Genomic DNA, 20,406 nt, shown 5'->3' on the forward strand with positions numbered 1-20,406 from the left:
AAATGCTTTCATTTTTTCACCATTGAGTATGATATTGGCTATAGATTTGCTATATATAGACTCCACTATCTTCAGGAATTTTCATCTATTCTCATTTTTGTAGTGTTTTAGTAATAAATGAATGTTGGATTTTGTCAAAGGTTTTCTCTGCATCTATTGATATGACCATGTGGTTTTTGGTCTTACTTTTGTTGATGTGAAGGATCATGTTGATTGATTTACGTATATTAAGCCAACCTTGCATCCCTGGAATAAACCCCACTTGGTCATGATAAACAATCTTTTTAATATACTGCTGTATCCAGTTGACTAGAATTTTGTTCAATATTCTAGCATCTGTGTTCATCAGAGATATTGTTTTGTAGTTTTCTTTTTTGATTGTGTCCCTGTCTACTTTTGGTATCAAAGTGATCTTGGCCTCATAGAAGCTGGAAGGAAGTATTCCTGTGTCTTCAATCTTTTAGAATCATTTTAAAAGTGGAGGTATTAACCCTTGAAGGTTTTGTAGACTTCGTTTGTAAAACCATGTGGTTCAGGACTTCTGTTATTGGGAAGGTTTTTAATAACTGTTTCAATTTCTTTGGCTGTGATTGGCCTGTTCATATTTTCTAATTACTCTTTACTTAATTTTGGAAGTGTGTAGGTATCTAGGAAATCATCCATTTCTTCCATGTTCTCTAGCTTGATGGCATATAGTTGTTCATAGAAGCCTCACATGATGTGTTGGATTTCTGTAGTGTCTGATGTAATATCTCCTCTTTCATTTATGATCTGATTTATTTGAGTCTTCTCCCTTTTTTGTTTTTTGAGTCTGGCTGAAGGTTTGTTGATTTTGTTCACTCTTTCAAAGAACCAACATTTACCTTCATTGATCTTTTGTGTGGTTTTCTTATTTTAATGTTAGTGATTTCTGCCCTAACTTTAGTGATTTCTGTTCTTCTGGTTGCTTTAGGGTTCCTTTGTTCTTCTTCTTCTGGGTCTTTAAGGTGTGCAATCAGGCTGTTTCTTTGTGCTTTTCCTTGTTTCCTAATATGTGCTTGTATGGCTATGAACTTCCCTCTCAGTACTGCCTTAGCTGTGTCCCAAATATTTTGATAGCTTGTGTCTTCATTTTCATTGAACTCTTGAAACATTTTGATTTCTTCCTTTATTTCCTCTTTGACCCAGTAGTTGTTAAGTAGTGTACTGTTGAGTTTCCACATTTTGGGACATGACACTCCTGCTCCCTCAAACCAGTATCTTACCTTGTCCCATCTGGTGGCCTCTCTCAGGCCACACCCTGAAAACTCCTCTCAACCACCTTCCCCTCCATCACTCCTCTACTTATTCCCTTATTCTCACCTTTGGTTTGTCACCAAACCTTGTACTTGAAACAAATCGGGGCCCAGACCTTGGATTCCTCTGACTGACCTCGTCTGGCAGACAAGAGGAGTGCAATTCTGCACAATTCCCCCCACCAGTGTTTCATATACCATCCCCTCCATTAGAAGCTTCCCTACTCTTTATGCCTCTTAGAGTGTAGAACAAAATTCTTTATGGAGTGCAGAAGGTGGGAGGTCTGGCTTCTGTAATTTCTTCTCCTCTGGACATGAACATTGGATTCTAAATTATGAGGTCCCGAGTTTGATTCCAGGTGTCTCATATGCCAGAGTGATGTTCTGGTTCTCTCTCTCTCTCTCCTTCTCTATCTTCTGTTATTAAATAAATAAAATCTTTCAAATAGAAAAAAAGAAATAGTAATATATAGTAAAACCGCATTCCATTAAGTAAGGATGGTAAATGCACAGTAGCCTGGGGTTAAATTGTGCTTGAGTGTGGCCTTGGGAAAGACATGGCAGCTCCTCTCTCAGTTTATTTATATTTCCAACAAAAGGTAAAAATAATGGTCCCAGTCTCCTGAAGCTTTGAAATTACATTTGCCAGTGACTTAAGAAAAAATGAGAAAGTTGGAAGATTACTCCCATTGATGTTTTTGTCCAATCATTAACCAAACTTAGGCTATCTCTGCAATCCAACTGCAAAGTTCACTTGCTGGGAGAAGGGGAGGCTTCAGAGCAGTTGGACATTCCAGGACATTGCCAGGGCCAAAAATGAAGTTGATGGTCACATGCTGGCCACAAGGAAGAAAAAATCAGAGGGATCCTTGAAGATGTGGGGTGTACTTTGAAATGAAAGAGCAGCTCTGGTGAGTAGAGTAGAAAACTATTTTCTGACACCAATATACAATCTACTTTTATGAAAATGTTCATTTTTTGTTTTAAGTTTGGCTAGTTCTCTTGTTTTTCTCTGTTCCTTATGTAATCTCGTGGGATGCGGCGTCAGAGAGTCATAAATCAACCATGGTGCTCTGGGGGAAAAAAAAATCACTTGTGCAAAGCAGATACAACTTAAAATGACATGGGAGGTATTTTTGTATGAAACCCAGAGAAAAACGTAACTTGCCTGGTGGGTAACCCTTGCTGGTCACTAAATTCCCTGTTGCTAAGTTGTTTGTTTTTTACTTCTGGTTAAACTTTGTTTCAAACAGAGACTAAGTTATAGTTTGAGGACAAGGGTTATGCACGATGGATATGCAAAGACACTCTCATGCCTGAGGCTCCAAAGTCCCAGGTTCAGTCCTCCTTAGCACCATAAACCAGAACTGAACAATTATTTTACAATGGTGAAAATAGATAAATAAATACAAATTTAATGATACTTCTTATCACAGCAGCCCTGCACTTGTCTAGCAGTCTTGGAAAAGGTTGCTCAGTCAGCATTTGCCTTGACACTTGAGGCTGGCAGATTTTATTTCCTGCTTGAAGAAAAACAGGAAAGCCCACTCCTTATTTTTAAAAAATTATATATCTGTGTGTATACATACATATACATATGTACATATACATACACACAGATATAGGGTTGTTGAAAAAGCCATGATGTGTTTTTCTATGCAAAAAATGCATTATGACTTTTTCGACAGCCTGATATATATAAATAATAATCCTCCTTTCAATATGCCTGTCTCTGCTGTCCATAATTCCTATGGGTCTAATTCCCTTTGCAAAATACAAATAGTCCCCAAAGCCCACATACAAAAACACACATGCCCCCCAGCAGAAGTAGCCCACAATGCTAACTCTCAAACTGTAATGCCTTAAGTAAACCTATTTAGCTACATTTCTAACAGTGCTGCTAGCAGTGATGAGATATCCAGTAAACAATAAAGGTATAGGACTATTTTTATTTTATTTATTTTTTATTTTCTCTTCTGTTGTCCTTGTTGTTTTTCATTGTTCTTGTAGTTGTTATTGATGTCATCATTGTTAGGACAAAGAGAAATGGAGAGAGGAGAGGAAGACAGGGGAGAAAAAGACACCTGCAGACCTGCTTCACTGCCTGTGAAGCGACCCCTCTGCAGGTGGGGAGCCAGGGGCTCGAACCCAGATCCTTGCCAGTCCTGTGCTTTGTGCCACATGTGCTTAACCCACTGCTCTACTGCCTGACTCCCGGTATAGGACTTTTAAAAGTCCTGCAATTTGCCTACTGAGCCATCTCTCTGGCTAATATCAAGTTTTTAATATTTATTTATTTCCTTTTTGTTGTTTTTATTGTTGTGGTGGTTATTTTATTGTTGTAGATGTTGCCTTGTTGGATAGGACAGAGAGAAATGGAGAGAGGAGGGGAAGACAGAGAGGGGGAGAGAAAGATAGATACCTGCAGACTTGCTTCACTGCCTGTGAAGTGACTCCCCTGCAGGTGGGGAGCCAGGGGCTCGAACCAGGATCCTCACACCGGTTCTTTGCACCACATGCACTTAACCCGCTGCACTACTGCCCAACTCCTAAATAGCGATTCTTTATAAAGCTCTTGCATATTCAAGCTTTAAAGAAGTAGCAAGGAGTGGTCCAGGATGTGGTACAGTGGATAAAGCATTGTCTACTCAAGCATAAGGTCCTGAGTGCAGTCTTTGTACAAAAGTAATGTCTGATTCTCTCTCTCTCTCTCCCCCTCTCTCTTTCTCTTTCTCCCCCCCCCCATCTTTCTCATTAATAAATAAATAAAATCTTTTTTAAAAACTAGAAAATGCAATATTATTATGTTTTTTTAAAAGAAGGAGCAAGGACAAGTAGATGTGTATTCATTGATTCATTACTAAAATGAAGCCCTTTGACTACCAAAACTAGGTGCTAAAGACAAAGACTTTGCTCCTTCACACAGGACGTGAAGTGGCCAAAACTTAGAAGTTACTGCAGACAAATCAGAATGGACAAAACTCCCCAGAGGGAAATGCTTTGCCTCGAGTCAAACAACTGGAAAGTTCTACAGCAAGGCATTTCTTCCTATGTCTCCCAAGTCTAAGTGTAAAAGCACTCTTAAAGAAATCCTGTCACTTTTCATAAATAGGAACATTTTCCTGGGTGAAAGTAAGAAAAAGAGAGCTCCCAGACTGAGGTCCTGCCTTTCGGAGTAACACTGTGGTTTAAAGTACCATAAAAAACAGTCAGAGCCCACAGACTGAGAAAGAATTATAAGCAGAACAAATGAGGGAAGCATTCTCATAGGTCAAATTCACAGTTCCTCACAGTCAGCTCTGAGATGAGACCCAGTTTAGCATAGCATCCAACACTCGGTCAGTCCTCAAGAAGTATCTATTTATAATCTGTTTCACTAAGCTCAAGTTAGTCATGTGACTACTTGTAACTGTGTTATCAAATGACAGACAGTTACCCCTTTCAAACTCTTGAGAGCTCCGTGATAATCCACAGCACCGGAAAGCCATACCACTCCCAGTATCTTGGTTTTTACTGGGTGTTGAGATTCTAGTTGTTTGCCTCTCTGTCTCCATTCCATCCCCAAGTCCCAAGGCACAGGCTTTTACCCCTTTTTCATGGGAAATCTACTTGTACCAACCTCCTGCAAAGCTCTCAAAAATTTGCCAAAGACTAGACAGTTCTAGGGAATAGTTGCATTATGCATAACCAGCACAATCGATTCACCATCTTTATGGTGCTACCAACCCTCTCTCCCTTCCCAGAATAACAAATAGATTCTTCCTTTTTTGCTCAGACACAGCTTGACTACATAGTCAAAAGTACAGCTTCACAGTAATTGGGCTCATCAAGGGGATTTTTTTATTCCTCACCAAGGTGGAGCTTGCCTCAGAAAGATTTATCAGACCACCTGCTAAGATAATAAACATTTTCTGTCTCTCATTCCACCTGTATTAAAAGATGTAGACCACCAGCCATTGTTTTCAGCATTCCAATGAGAGAGTCCTAGTGTTTGGTGCTCTTATCACTCAGAATACAGCTACTGTGTACAATACATCGTACAAGGGACAAAAAACATGGAAGATCAAGAACTTCTACAAGGGAAGCTGAAATGTGCACAGGTTTCTATATGCAAAAGTACAACACAAAAATTGAGGAAAATATAGAAGTTGAAAGCAGTAGAAATTCAAGAAAAATGAGGAGGAAAGGGAAAAAATGAAAATAAAAGTAGCACATTGTAGCACGCTAAGGAATTCTAGAAAAGTGAATTTAAAGAAATTAAATCTTATTCACCTTTTGTTTCTAAATTCAGTGCATAAGGTCAAAAATAATCATGACTAGATGACAGTCAAAAGTACCCTTGAAAATTCCTTCAGCAGGAACCATGTTGGAGCATAGCATACTATCTTTCAAGAAATCCAACACAGCCATCTTTTCTCTGGTCCTGAAATTAAACACTATTGCTTGATCCAAGCTTCAGATGGTATTGGAGTGCACTCTAGGGTGCCATGTTGCATGAGAAATACAAATCCGAGAATTATGAAGTTGCTCATAGTGTGTGGCACTTGGAGAAGAGAGAGGGAAGGGACAGCCACTATCTATCTACCTGTGCATCCTCCAGGCAGGCACTTGGCACTCACTGCATGAGAAGGAATAGAGCTGACCCCAGCAGCTGAACTACACGCTCTCTGCAGCAGATAGCAATCTGGATATCAATTAACCTAAATCACATATGTCAGTCTCTCAGTTAGCCTTTTCTCCCTTCTTTGCCATTATTTCATTACATTTCCGTGCATCAAATAGAAAAGGGTGTGTATACACTTTAATATAACAAGACACCTGTGGCCCACAAGGAGTTGGGGTTTCAGTGGCACAATAGATCTGGACATAGGGAATCTGTGCCCATTTCCTAGGGTTGGTGTAGCAAACTTCCATAACCGAGGTCTTCTGCTTTCAAATAACAGAAATTCGTCCACTTGCAGTTCGGGAGATCAAGGGTTCAAAATCAAGATGTCAGTAGGACTACATTCCTTCTGGAGCTTGGATGGGGGGGAATAGAATTTTCCCTATGCCTCTTCTAGCATCTGGTGGGTCCCATGTTCCTTGATTTGTGGCAACATAGCTTTAGTCTCTGCCTCTGTCTCCACAAGGCCATCTGCCCTGTATTTCTGTGTCTCAACCCTCCCTCTACTCTCTTTTAAAAAGACACCTTTTTATTTTTTTTAATTTATTTTTTATTTAATAAAGGATAAATTAACAAAACCATAGGGTAGAAGGGATACAACTCCACATGATTCCCACCACCCAATCTCCATATCCCACCTCCTCCCCTGATAGCTTTCCCATTCTCTAGCCCTCTGGGAGCATGGACCCAGGGTCATTGTGGGTTGCAGAAGGTGGAAGGTCTGGCTTCTGTAATTGCTTCCCCGCCAAACATGGGCGTTGACTAGTCAATCCATACTCCCAATCTGCCTCTCTCTTTCCCTAGTAGGTTGTGTCTCTGGGGAAGCTGAGCTCCAGGACACATTGGTGGGGTCTTCAGTCCCGGGAAGCCTGGCCAGCATCCTGATGACATCTGGAAGCTGGTGGCTGAAAAGAGAGTTAACATACAAAGCCAAACAAATTGTTGAGCAGTCATGGACCCAAAGCTTGGAATAGTGGAGAGAAAGTGTTCGAGGGGTACTCACTGCAAACTCTAGTGTACTTCTGCTTTCAGGTATATATTTTGCAGTAGTTTATGGATACATGTGAACATATGCTCTCTCTCACAGAACCTGGTCTATATCTAGGTTTTGGGACTTTGTTAGAAAGTGATCCACCTGGGATGGAATTAGATAATGCTATAAAAGGAAAGGTCTCACCCGAATACTGAAGCTGAAGGGTTGTCATTCCACACGTGAAGTCTCTGGACACAGTCTGAACTGAAGCATGTTGAGGTGGCAATCGTTGCGTTGATTAGGTTGCGATCGGCTGATGCAATATTATTTGATATGGATTGGGAGAGGCATGCAGGAAAGTGGGCCCTATCCTAAGGTTCCAGGACTGGGGGAAATATAGGCTCTTTAGTGGAGATGTGAGGTTCCTGCTGTCTTAGGGTTCAAAAAGACAATGGATAGTTAATGTTATCATCATTGTTATTTGGTAATTGGGTTAACTTTGAAAAGTCCTTTTGTTAGGGTTTGCTGTATAGTACCCAGTATCTTGTAAATAGCTATGCCACTGGTTGCCTCTGATCTACTTGGTCTAGGCTTTTGAGAGAGTCCGCATATCAAATACGCAGCCTATATATTAAGAAAACTCAGTCTGTGTTTTAAAAACTTCGAGACATACAATTAATTTTCCCCCTCTCATATTAATTAACTAGTGATTTATATGACTACACTTTTCTAGGAGTGTACATAAACACCATTCCCACCACCAAAAGACTGTATTCCATCCCACCAACCCACCCCCACCCCCCTCCGGCCTAGGAAGCCGCATGTCTACCCCTCACCACAGGGTTTTTACTTCGGTGCCCTACTTTCAATTTAGTCAGATCCTGCTTTTAGTTTCCCTTTCAGATCTTCTTTGTCAACTTCTGCTGATGAGTGGGATCATCCCATACTCATCTTTATCTTTCTGACTTAGCTCACTTAACATAATTCCTTCTAGCTCTGTCCAAGATGGGTCAGAGAAGGTGGGTTCATTGTTCTTGATAGCTGCATAGTATTCCATTGTGTATATATACAACAGCTTTCTCAGCCACTCATCTGTTATTGGGCACCTGGGTTGCTTCCAGGTTTTAGCTATTATGAATTGTGCTGCTATGAACATGGGAGTACACACCTCTTTTTGGCTGGGTGTTATGGAGTCCTTGGGGTCTAACCCCAGGAGAGGAATTACTGGATCATATGGAAGGTCCATGTCTAGCCTTGTGAGAGTTTTCCAGACTGTTCTCCACAGAGGCTGGACCAATTTACATTCCCACCAGCAATGCAAAGGGGTTCCTCTGTCCCCACAGCCTCTCCAGTATTTGTTGCTGCTGTCCTTTCAGAAACAAACCAATGGGACTACATCAAATTGAAAAGCTTCTGCACATCCAAAGAAACTATTAAACAAACAAAGAGACCCCTCACAGAATAGGAGAAGATCTTCACATGCCATACATCAGACAGGAAACTAATCACCAAAATATATAAAGAGCTCAGCAAACTTAGCACCAAAAAAGCAAATGACCCCATCCAAAAATGGGCAGAGGATATAAACAAAATATTCACCTCAGAGGAGATCCAAAAGGCTAACAGACATATGAAAAACTTCTCTAGGTCACTGATTGCCAGAGAAATGCAAATTAAGACAACATTGAGATACCACCTCACTCCTGTAAGAATGGCATACATCAAAAAAGACACCTTTTTAAAAGTGAACTCTAAATCCAATATGATGTCCTCTTTGTGTCTTTAACTGACATCTTCAAAAACCTCATTTTCAAATAAGGTCACATTCATAGGTATCCAGAGTTAGAACCTGAGCATATTTTGGGGGGAACTACCATTCAATCCATTACAAGATCTAAAAAATTATGTGGCAGCGGGTGGGCAGTAGAGCAGCATGTTAAATGCACTTGGTGCCAAGCACCAAGAACTGGCATAAGGATCCCAGTTCAAAACCCCACCTCCCTACCTGCAAAGGAGTTGCTTCACAGGTGGTGAAGCAGGTCTACAGATGTCTATCTTTCTCTCCCCCTCTCTGTTTTCCCCTTTTCTCTTGATTTCTCTCTGTCCTATCCTATAGCAGTAACAATTATAACAAGGACAACAAACATGGGAAAAAATGACCTCCAGGAGCACCAAGGCCCAGAGGTAACTTGGAAGCAAAAAAAAAAAAAAAGAAAGAAAGAAAGGAAGGAAGGAAGGAAGGAAGGAAGGAAGGAAGGAAGGAAGGAAGAAATTATGTGAAAGCTCTCTTTTGATCATCTTTGATGCCAATGTCAAGTACCTTTGAAGGACTAATTCTTTACAGAGTTGTAGTGTTGGAAACTTTGATTTGCACTACTGTAGGGTCCCCTCTTTTACCTCCCTGTCACTCTCCAATGCTCTGAAGCCCTTCTTCCCCTCCATTATTTACTCGTCAGGGCCTCTGCAGCACAACAAGCCTTGACACATTTTAGCATCTGCTTTTCTGTGTTCTAATCAAAATTCCCATCCCATATCCCATCCTCTACATGAGTGATGGTTAATCAACTAAAATAATCTTTATTAAGGCACTGGCTTGAAAACACTGCTGAAAACTTGCACACATGCCTCTCAAAGTGTGATCCTGTTAATACCACCTTCCTGCTAGGGAGCAACAGCTGTTGCTGGAACACCACCAAAGCAATGGGAACAAGGGGGCACCCTGGATGATCGACTCTTCTCCACCCCAGATATCCCACTGTTGGCCAAACCCAACTAGAAGCCAGCTAGCACCAGGTCCTGGGACCAACATTTTACAAAGATGGTCCTGTGACAGAAAACAGAGGAGGGAACGGCACAGATTTTATGTCAGGTAGGTCAAAGGCCAACATGTCACTATCCCCATTTCACAAAGAAGGATGTGGAGCTCAGAGAAGGCTGTGTTTTACTCAGGTCTCTCTGAACCCAAAGTTCTTGCTCTGCCTTGTTCTTACTACCAACAGAAGCACAGAAGCTTTGCCCAGCAGCTTTGATCAGAGGAAAAGTTGGAGTTCTGAAAGATGAGGACCCATAATGTCTTTTTTTTGCCTCCAGGGTTATTGCTGGGGCTCAGTGCCTGCACCATGAATCCACTGCTCCTGGAAGCCATTATTTCCCCCTTTTGTTGCCCTTGTTGTTGTAGCCTTGTTGTGGTTATTATTGTTATTGTTGATGTCCTTTGTTGTTGGATAAGACAGAGAGAAATAGAGAGAGGAGAGGAAGACAGAGAGGGGGAGAGAAAAATAGACACCTGCAGACCTGTTTCACCGCCTATGAAGCGACTCCCCTGCAGGTGGGGAGCATGGGGCTCTAATCGGGATCCTTCCACAGGTCCTTGCGCTTGATGCCATGTGTGCTTAACCCACTGCACTACTGCCCAACACCCCCCCCCCATAATGTCTTTTTCCCCCGTGATGTTTTTTTCTATCACATCAGCAAGAGAACCTTCTCTGGTATGAAAATGTGGGTTTGGATAAGGGCATGGAAGGGCTCAGATTACCTTCAAGAAAGAACTTTCTGTGAATCCGTCAACAGGAGTGGGGCGGTCTAATCTGCAGGGAGCAGCCTTGCCCCCTGCCATCACCTTCCCTGGCATCCCATATTCAGTGATTGATTAGACAACTTCTTAGGGACCAAGTGTGGTGCACCTGGTTGAGCATACATATACTCATGAGCAAGGACCCCAGGTTCAAGTCCCAGTTCCCCATGTGCAGAGGGAAGCTTCATGCGCAGTAGACCAGTGCTTTGAGTGTTTCTCATTCTCTCTCCTCCTCGATCTCCCCCTCTTTCAATTTCTCTGCATCTATCCAAGAAATGAAAAAAAAAAAAAAAAACAGTTGTTACCATGCTGCACTGGGACCCAGTACCTGAATGACTCTACCATTCCTGGCAGTCATTTTTTATAAAGAACAAAAGACCAAAAAAGGACACCTGCAGCACTGCTCCACTGCTCATGAACCTTCCCCCTGCAGGTGGAGTCAATACTGGGGTCTTGAACCTGTATCTTCATGCATGGTAGCATGTGCTATACCTGGTGTGCCACCACCAAGTCCCACCTTTGCCTTTTTGGAGCCCTATCATGAGAAGATATGGAGCAGTGCTCCAGTTCTTCTCCCAGTCCTACTTTCCAGTCTTACTTTCTCTCCTTTCCATGGGGGTTGATACCTGATGCCAAATCTCAGTCTTTGCATTTGCATCTGTTTCTAGAGAACCTTGCCTGGGATGGTATTTGCTGTTACTTGTGCTGTCCTCATAACCCAGACCTTCCACACACATCGGAGCTGATGACAGTGATGCTTCCATCACAGTGAAGTTTCAGGGTCTCTCTATGGTTGTGGGGTGGTTTCCAGGGGAAAGGTAACGGGATAGTTCTTTCTCACTCACGACAGGGGTGACATGAAGTAAAAGACACCAGGGGACTCTTAGCCCGCCTAGAATCCGTAGAATCCATTTATTAGCAAAGTAGACATGAGTTAAATAGGAAAGCAACGAAGGGAATTATTGTTGAAATATGTCAGAAATTACAGGTTTCTTAACGGCCGGCATGCCCCTAAGGTAGGCGGCTGGTATGACAGGAATTGATGAGATACAAGACAGTTATTCTCCATGACACAAGCAACTTAATTATCCAAAGGTATCTGAGAGAAGCATAGGGGTTAAACCTGTAGGGTGAGACAGAGAGAAGATGGATATCAAAGAGCCATATAATTTGGAATTTCTCTTGTCTGGGGTCTGAGGTGTGTGATGAAGTGTGTGATAAGGTGTGTTCTTCTGTGATCAGAAGGTGACTTTGAATAAGTGAATCTGCGGCCATGTGGCCTGCAGTTAATGGAGGGAAGTATTGGGGTTTCTGTGGGCCTGAGAGTCAAGAAGGAAAGAACCAAGTCTGAGTTTCCCCCCTTATGCTCACCTCGGTTGAGAGAGACTTACCAAGAGGTTATCTTCTCAGACCTCCATCCAAGGACGGGGGTGGTTCTCCCTAAGCTCTATCAGGCTTACACATAGTACCAACAGTGAAGGCAATGGAAATGGTGTCTCCCCCTCCCTGCTTGATCCTTGGACTTCTAAATCTGCCCTCATGGACACTTTTCTAGTTAATTTAGACTGACAAACAAAGGTCACTAAGATCAGTTGGTGAGGTTTTTGTTGGGTCATTTTCCTGATGATCATAGTGAATGAGTCACCAGGAGAGTGTTGGATCTGGAGGCTTGTGGGAACACAATCATCATCCTTTAACTTTGTCTCTTGCCTGCTATGCTGAGGATAGGGAATGTCTTCTGAGTCCCCTCCCCCACCCCCGATCCTCAGCAGGGACAGAATCACATCTTTATTCTCATTAGCCCTTCTGGGGTATCTTTCTAGAAATGCCCAAGGTCAGCCTCTGCCTTTTTGCAGACTGTTCCTTCAGAAGTGGCAAAGTGAAAAGATTAGGGAGTGATGCACCTGGTAGAGTACACACAGTACAATGCACAAGGACCCAGGTTCAAACCCCTGGTCCCCACTCTTAGGGGAAAAGCTTTACAAGTGGCGAAACAGTGTTTCGGGTGCCTCTCTTTCTCCCTATTTCACCCCCCCCCCCAGTTTTTGTCTGTATACAAAATAAAGCAATTAAAACTGCTTAAAAACAAGTAGGAAAGTGCTGAAGGTCAGGTTTCTGCATCCCAGCCCCCTCAGTCATGTTGAAGACCTAGACTGAAGGGACTTCCGTGAATCATCAAGTTCATACCTCTGTCCTTACTCAAGGAGCCACCTTTCTATCACCCAAACACCCACACTGATCCCTCTAAATTGACCAAGCCTCCCTGTGTTCTTGGCAACCCACTCAGATGGCAATGAACTACAAGAGGCCCTGGAGAAGTGTGGCCAGCCGCCCCCACACTCTGTTTTCTTCCTGCCAGCTAATTCCTGCCCTTAACTTTCTGAGGTGCCAGCACTGCACCTATTATTCATGGCTTCACTGACATTTCTTCACAATCCCTGAAGCTACAGATGACTCATCCTCTCCTGTCACCAAGGGCCATACACAGTACAGTTATGGAGTTCACAGGAGCTCTTCTCTGATTCCTGTCAAGAAAGGCACTCAAGAACTTTCTAATCATACAACCCAGAAGCAAACCTGGAGACATCTCATTTTACAGCCTGTGGATTTCAATGAAGCCAAAGGCCTGAGTCATGTCCATCCCTGGGGGCTCAGCATCCCTAGGTTTATGGAAAGTTAGCTTTGCCACAGTCTACGTTGTCCATGGCACCCTGACTGTCCCTGGAGACACCTGTTTGACCTTATCCACCCACTGGTGTGCTGTGAACACCAGCAAGACCTCCTCAGCACCAGACTTCTCCAGAAGACAGTATCCTAAACACCAAGAGGGAGCTCACTCCCAGGCTAGACTTGCATCTCCACAGCACCCAGGATATGACAGAAAATGGCCACCCCCCCCAGGAGGTCGCACCTAGAGTCCTAGCCTCATGGAGACTTGATGTGCCACCCCCATTCTTAGAAGCTAACCTAGAATAGCACTTGGGTAAGACAAGTGACTTCTAATAACAGGACTCACTATGTGGAAAGTGGCAGGTACCCCTTCAGTAAAATTCACACAGGACCTAGGCAAAGAGAAGGTTCATCCCCAGAAGGAAAGGTCATACATCTTGCATACTCCCCTTTCCCATTGTTTTTGTTTGGTTGGTTTAGCGGGGGGGGTTATTTGTGTGTTTGTTTTCCCTGACAGAGTTATCACTGGGGCTTGGTACCTGCACAATTCCATGACTCTCAATGGTCATTGCACACACACCCCCAGTTTTTTCCCTCTATTTTTGATAGAGGGTGAGAGATGAGACACCTGCAGCACTGCTCCACTGTTCATAGAGTCCATTACCTCACCCCCTACTGCAGGTGGGGAATTGGATTTTTTTTAATTATATTTATTTAATCGGATAGAGACAGCCAAAAATTGAGAGGGAAGGGAAGAGAGAGCAAGAGAAACAGAGAGACACCGGCAACCCTACTTCACCACTCGTGAAGCTTCCCACCTGCAAGTGGGGACCAGTGCCTTGAACCCAGGACCTTGCGTACTATAATGTGTGCACTTAACCAGGTGTGCCACTTCCTGTCCTGGGAATGGAATCTTGAACCTGGGTCCTCACACAGGGCAACATGTGGACCTGACTGGGTTGCACCACAGTTCAGCCCCCAGATAGTCTCCTTTAATGGAAAGCCAGCTATGGCCTTTTCCTCTGCCTCTTACCCCTCTACTACTTGAGCCCACCAGCACAATGAAACCCAGAAGAAGTTACTCATAGCTCCACTTGAGGTCAGGCATGGGGATCTGGAACTCAGATATGTTGATTCAGTTCACAGCAGCACCACTTTTTAAAATTGAGATGGACACTAATAGATTCTACATAAAAATCCACTTTTCCATCTTCTCTTGCAAGCTACACACCTCTCTCTGGTCACACTGTGCTAGCATTCCTGTTGTAATTGTCACCAGTTGGAGTGGAGTAGACAGCCCATCGCCTTCCCAGTATCACACCCTCTCTCACTCATGTCTTTCACATGGGGCCCACTTTACCTTTCTGTCTTACAGGCCTGCTCTCTGCAGGGGTCTAACTCTGAGTCTCCGAGTTAAAGGCAGGGAACAAAGGGAGAAGTAAAGTAAAATGACAGCATTTCATAGCATGTATATAAATGCCTTAGGATAACTATCTTAGAAAAGTTGACTAAAAGTTATCTGACCAACACAGACTTTTAATACTTTATTATCTGCAAGTTAGCAGATTGGCAGGTGCAGGGTGAAATCAATGGTTTAACAATTTCAAGACTGTAGATCATCTGCCACAGTTCCAAACATCAGATCCTAGCTCAGTAATATGCACAAGAAAGGAACGAGAGACTATAGTTTCTTTTTGTTGTTTTTTATTATTTTTTAATATTTATTTATTCCCTTTTGTTACCCTTGTTGTTTTATTGTTGTAGTTATTATCATTGTTGTTATTGATGTCGATGTTGGATAGGACAGAGAGAAATGGAGAGAGGAGGGGAAGACAGAGAGGGGGAGAAAAGACACCTGCAGACCTGCTTCACCAACTGTGAAGCAACTCCCCTGCAGGTGGGGAGCTGGGGGCTTGAACCAGGATCCTTACGCCGGTCCTTGCACTTTGCACCACCTGCGCTTAACCCGCTGTGCTACCGCCCAACTCCTGAGAGACTATAGTTTCTTATCCTGTGCCCCACTCTTATCAGAGAGCAACACAGTTCCATAAAATTTCAGAAGTCTTTGCCTCAGGTCTCATAGGTTAGAGTTGATCCACATAGTCATTCATTGGCAAATAGGAGTGGAATGACATGTATAAGGGAGGTAATATGGATGAGGGAACCAAAAATTATTCATCTCAGGATCTAGTGGGAGGGTCCCCCTTAGCCATTCCTACCTATACATCCCTGACCAAAAAAGGAAGGCAAAGAGAAGGGGAGGTGTTTGTGAAAGGCCATGTGGAATATGCTGGATTACACTATAATGTCCCCACATTATCCAGGATGCTGGGCAGGAGCTGGAACATGCCGGAGTGGAATCAGCCATGGTGTTGTTTGTCAGGGTTGTGAGATAAGTTCCTTCTAGTGGCTCACCTTGTAGACCTCACATGTTACCACGCACTAGGTACTGGGTTCAGGCCCCCAGTCCTCATCTGTTGGGGACAGGGGACCTTCATGAGTGGTAGAACAGTGCTACAGATGTCTCTATTTCTCTCTCTACCCCCTTCTCTATCTCTCTCTGTCTCCCAGCTATATAAAAAAGAGAGAGAAAAGGGAAATGGCATCAGGAACAGTGGAGCCATGCATACACTAAGCCACAATGACAACTCTGATGGCTAAAAAAGGAGGAGGAGGAAGAGAAGGAAGAAGAATAGGAAGTAGTAGTAGTACTTGATGTTCCTTCTGGACTGTGTGGAAGCCCAGCTGATGCATCTTTTTGTTATAAGTCCCCTCCCTCTCCCCCTTCCCTCCCATCAAGGCCCAGAGGTTAGATTTTAGATATTTTCCTGGCCTAGATAAGGGTAGGTTCTTATCCTAGCCCAGTACTGAAACTTCTGGATTTTTATCCCATAAGTGTATAAAAAGTGGTTGTTGTGAGCACAGACTGGGGGTTCAGGCCTGCAGCTGGAAGGGAGGCTCATCTGGTTGGACTGATCTCCCAGGGGGCCTGATGATGTGGCTTCTAGAATGGTAGCTTCAAGTCATAATCGAGGTTTGTTGTCTGGTCCCTTGTCGCCACCACCATCCTGACTCATTCGATCCTGGGCAGCTTTGGAGCCACAGGTAGGGGGTAGTCAGCAAATAAAGCCTCAGCTCTGGGTCCTGTGTTCCCTTACCTACAAGCCACTCTGCTGAACTGATCCAACAAAGCCAATGTCCTCAGAAGGCCCTGGAATATTGGGAGGCAGCCTCTGGAGCCCCTTCTGTCCCACTGCACCAGATCAAATTGTGATCAATCTGCAGGAGTCCTTCAGGCCCTCTGGCTGTCACACACCAGACCCACAGCTCAACAACTCACTGATTTCAAAACCTGAGAAGCAGAATAATAATTGTCATGCTTTATGTTGATTTCATGTTCTCCAGCTGTTTTCTGAGCACACTCATCCAGTCCTCCTGACCAGCCTGGGGGTCACTGGGGCAGGAGTGGTGAGAGACTGAGTCATGGGAGCTTCCCACTGTATACTGGGCACCTGCTGACATTGTACAGACTTCCTACTATGCACCCAAAACCTGACAACATTGTACTGACTGCCTGCTATGCACTCAACACCTGCTAATATTGTACTGATTGCCTACTATGCACCTAGCATCTGCTAACATTGTATGGATTGCCTACTATGCATCTACTAATATTTTACAGTCTGCCTACAATGCACCTAGCATCTGCTAAGTGCCTCACATCCATGGGCTAATCTGATGCCCTCCCCAGCCCTGTGAGGATAATGGTATTACCCACCCACCCCCAAATTTGTAAGCATGCATCCTGCCTGGTGAACAATCTCTCTGGCCCATAATCACTCTCCATATCAAGGAGGATGGGTGCCATGCCATCAAAGGGTCAGTGCTCCCCTTCCCAAGCCTCTCCTCTCTCCCTGCTCTCCCTCCCCACTCTGACCTCCTCTAGGGGTGGCTTCACAGCTCAGGTACTGGCCTTCATGCTCTACACTTTGGGAGAGTGGGCCCCGGTCTCTTCAACTTGATCCCATCAGGACTCCAGAGGAGCTAGAGGAGGAAATCAACAGGCAGGACCACAGGCTGAGCCAGTTTGGGCCCCCTGACAACAAGGGAGGTCAAGTCCAGTAATCCCAGAGAGCTTCTCTCAAATCAGTGGAGTTCAAGGATGAGCAGCATCTGTTACCTAAGCATGTCCAGGGCCAGGGGCCAAGGCAAGGGTCAAGGACCAAGAGGAAGAGTGCATGAGGGCAGCACACAGGGTCTGTTCAGGACAGCTGGTGTCCCTTCCAAGGGACAAAGACCATGTGCACACAAGAGCTGAGAGGGTAACCCACTCAGTATCCAGACCCCAAGTCATGCAAGAGGGTTTGAAATTAAGCAGCCAAGGGGGACAAGTGGTGGCACACCTGGTTAAGCACACAGGTTATCATGCTCAAGAATCTGGGTTCAAGCCGCTGGTCCCCACCTGCAGGAGGAACACTTCATAAGTAGTGAAGCAGTACTTCTCTTTCCCTCTGTATCCTTCTTCTATCTCAGTTTCTCTGTCTGTATTCAACAAATAAATAAATCCAATAAAAAAAAAAGATTAAAAGGAAAAGATGTTAAGGGGACAGTATGATAAATAGCTCTGGACAGACTGGAGCCTATATTCCTGCTCAGTGCACCCTAACCAGTGAATTCAGCTAAGGCCAACAATCACATCACATCACATTCTTCCTTAGGATAACAGATTTGTGCTACCTCTAGTCCTCAAAATAAATAGGTATTGGCAAGACTCCATTCTACAGATAAATAAACTGAGGCTTGGGGATATTAGCTGACTTGCCAAGGTCTTCTCCAGGGAGAAGCAGAACTAGATAGAGCTCCAGTCTTTCTGACATCCTAGAAAAACACTCTCACCTCACCAGTGTAAACTCTGTGAACTATGAAGCTGTGACTGGAATCCTCACACACTGGGAAACAGACAAGATTGAGCATGTAACCAGCTGTCAACAAGTACCAGGGTGCTGCCTCTCTGTGCAGCAGGGAGCTGGGAGCTCAACAGCAGAGGACACTGTGTCTACACTCCATTAACTCACTGCCCACCCCCATCAGACTTTGCCCACATCCTTCAAGCAGTCTGGTGTTGCTTTGTTCCAAAGCTGCTTCAGAGACAGAACGTGGATTCAACTTGATCAGCCTGCTGTTCATCTTCCTTGAGCAGTGGCCTACTGGTGTTGCTCTTTGTTTCCAGCTGGGAGTGTTTGCTCTGGGTCAGCATAGAGAGGGCCTGGGCAGGAAGGGCCAGCTGGAATGCAGCTACTGGACTCCTCGCAGTAGTCCCCAACTCCAGAGTGACACAGTGCTTCTCCAGCAACAACAGCCTCTAACACAGCTTGGTGGTGGGAATGACATCTTTGGTTATCTTATCATTCTCCATCTCTGAAGCACCCCAGGAATGATTCCAGCCTCCTCTCTAGCAGCAGGGCTATAAATAAAGTCTCCCCAGAGATGCTGATTCCTGTCCTTCATCCAGCCGCCTCTGTGACTCATCCCGCTTCTTCCATCTTCTTCCATCCTCTTGAGTGTGGGCGGGGGGGGGGGGGGGGGGGGCAGGCGATGGTGAGTCTGTGGCTGTCCAATCATGGAGTGTAAGGCCATTCTACTCAGCGTGTGTGTGTGCACTCAGGTGCCATCTCATGCATATACATGTATCCCAAAGGGGGTTATGTATGCACACATGCCAATTCAATGTTTGCTTTTGGAGCACTGAGAAGAGACATGTTCTCTACAAGTTTTAGCATGGAGACTGTTAGCTAAGACTCCATATTAAATCTCTGCTACTAACATTTCTCCAGGCCTTTCTTTGTACTCAATTCTAAGTTAAGCAAGGAGAATAAGACACAAGCTAGAGTGTCTTCATGGATTGCATTCCTTCTCTATGCCACTAAATGTCACAGAATTTATTTCTCACAACAACAAAGCAAGAGAGAGAGTTCTGTATCCTAGTGCTGGCATTTTCAAGAACTCATTTGAGAACACAACCCCAGCAAGTTGAATAACTTGCCTAAAAACATGCAGAGCATGAAAGTCCAAGGTAAAATTAAAACCCAGTGTCTTGGGGAAGAATCTTAGAGATCATTTTACATATATATATATATATATATATATATATATCAGGGTTATGAATCCACCACTCCCAGCAGCCATTTTTTCTTTTTTCTTTCTATTTTATTTGACAGGATAGAGAGAAGTTGAGAAGGAGAGATAGAAGGGGAGAGAGAAGGACTCCTGCAAACCTGCTTCACCACTTATGAAGCATCCCCTCTGCTGTTGGAGAACAGGGGCTTGAACCCGGGTTCCTGTGCATGGTTATATGTGTGCTTAACTGGGTGTGCCACCACCCAACCCCTTCATCTAAATCTTGATCTGCTGTTTGTATATACCCATTAGAATCCCTGGGAATTGGGAACCCTCGTTGGTAGGAGAAACTCAACTCTCAACACTAAGTTGTTTCATCTTAAGACAATGCCAAAAAAAAACTAGAAAAATTTCTCTTATATTCAGTTTCAACCTGCCCCATCAGCTGTCATATGCTTTCTATGCTAGTGAATCAAATCTAATTCCTCTTGTTCTCACTCCCTTGAAATAAATAATGATGTCTATCATGCTACTTCCTCACCGAGTCAGACCCTTTGGCCATTCCACAATTGAAATAATTGTGAATCCCTAAATATTTGTTCATCATTGTATTCTTTTTTAATTTTTTTATTTATAAAAAGGAAACATTGACAAAACCATAGGATAAGAGGGGTACAGCTTCGCACAATTCCCGCCACCAGAAAACTCTGTATCATCATTGTATTCTTCAGGCTGATATTCGCTATATAAGCACACTGAGGTTACTGTGAACAAACATAAGTTGAGTGAATAGAGATGAATGAACCCTTTCAAGGTAGATGGTACCATAATTTGTTTCATGAAGTCTTTTTGTCTTGCCTGAGAACTGAACAGTTGTCAGGAACACGGTCAATTCTGACTAGTTTAAGTAAGAATTCAGAATTAAAGGAAGGATCCACAGGCTTCAGAAGAGAATTGAATGCAGGGCCTTGTGCTCTCTGCCCTCTATCTTCATGTGTCTACCATGTTCTCTCTGTACAACATTTGCTCTGTTGCTCATTACCCAGTATGGCAGCTGTCCCAAAGCCACATTCCCATGCAGCTCTAAGTCCAACAGTATGAAATAACATGAACTCTGTTCCCCAGTGGAGAGGCA

The 20,406-nt window shown here is 43.8% G+C and overlaps 1 protein-coding gene across 9 annotated transcripts in view; it reads left to right on the forward strand.

The window, feature by feature from the left end:
• Positions 1-2,047: 2,047 nt before the first annotated feature.
• ADRA1B (adrenoceptor alpha 1B) overlaps positions 2,048-20,406 on the forward strand; it is a 140,882-nt gene continuing 122,523 nt past the window's right edge. For all 9 annotated transcript variants that reach the window (XM_060198074.1, XM_060198073.1, XM_060198082.1 and 6 more), the window contains exon 1: positions 2,048-2,185. The gene's annotated coding sequence lies outside the window, so the exon portion shown is untranslated. The remainder of the gene's footprint in view (positions 2,186-20,406) is intronic.

This window comes from Erinaceus europaeus, chromosome 9 (assembly GCF_950295315.1).
Source record: "Erinaceus europaeus chromosome 9, mEriEur2.1, whole genome shotgun sequence".
NCBI lineage: Eukaryota > Metazoa > Chordata > Mammalia > Eulipotyphla > Erinaceidae > Erinaceus > Erinaceus europaeus.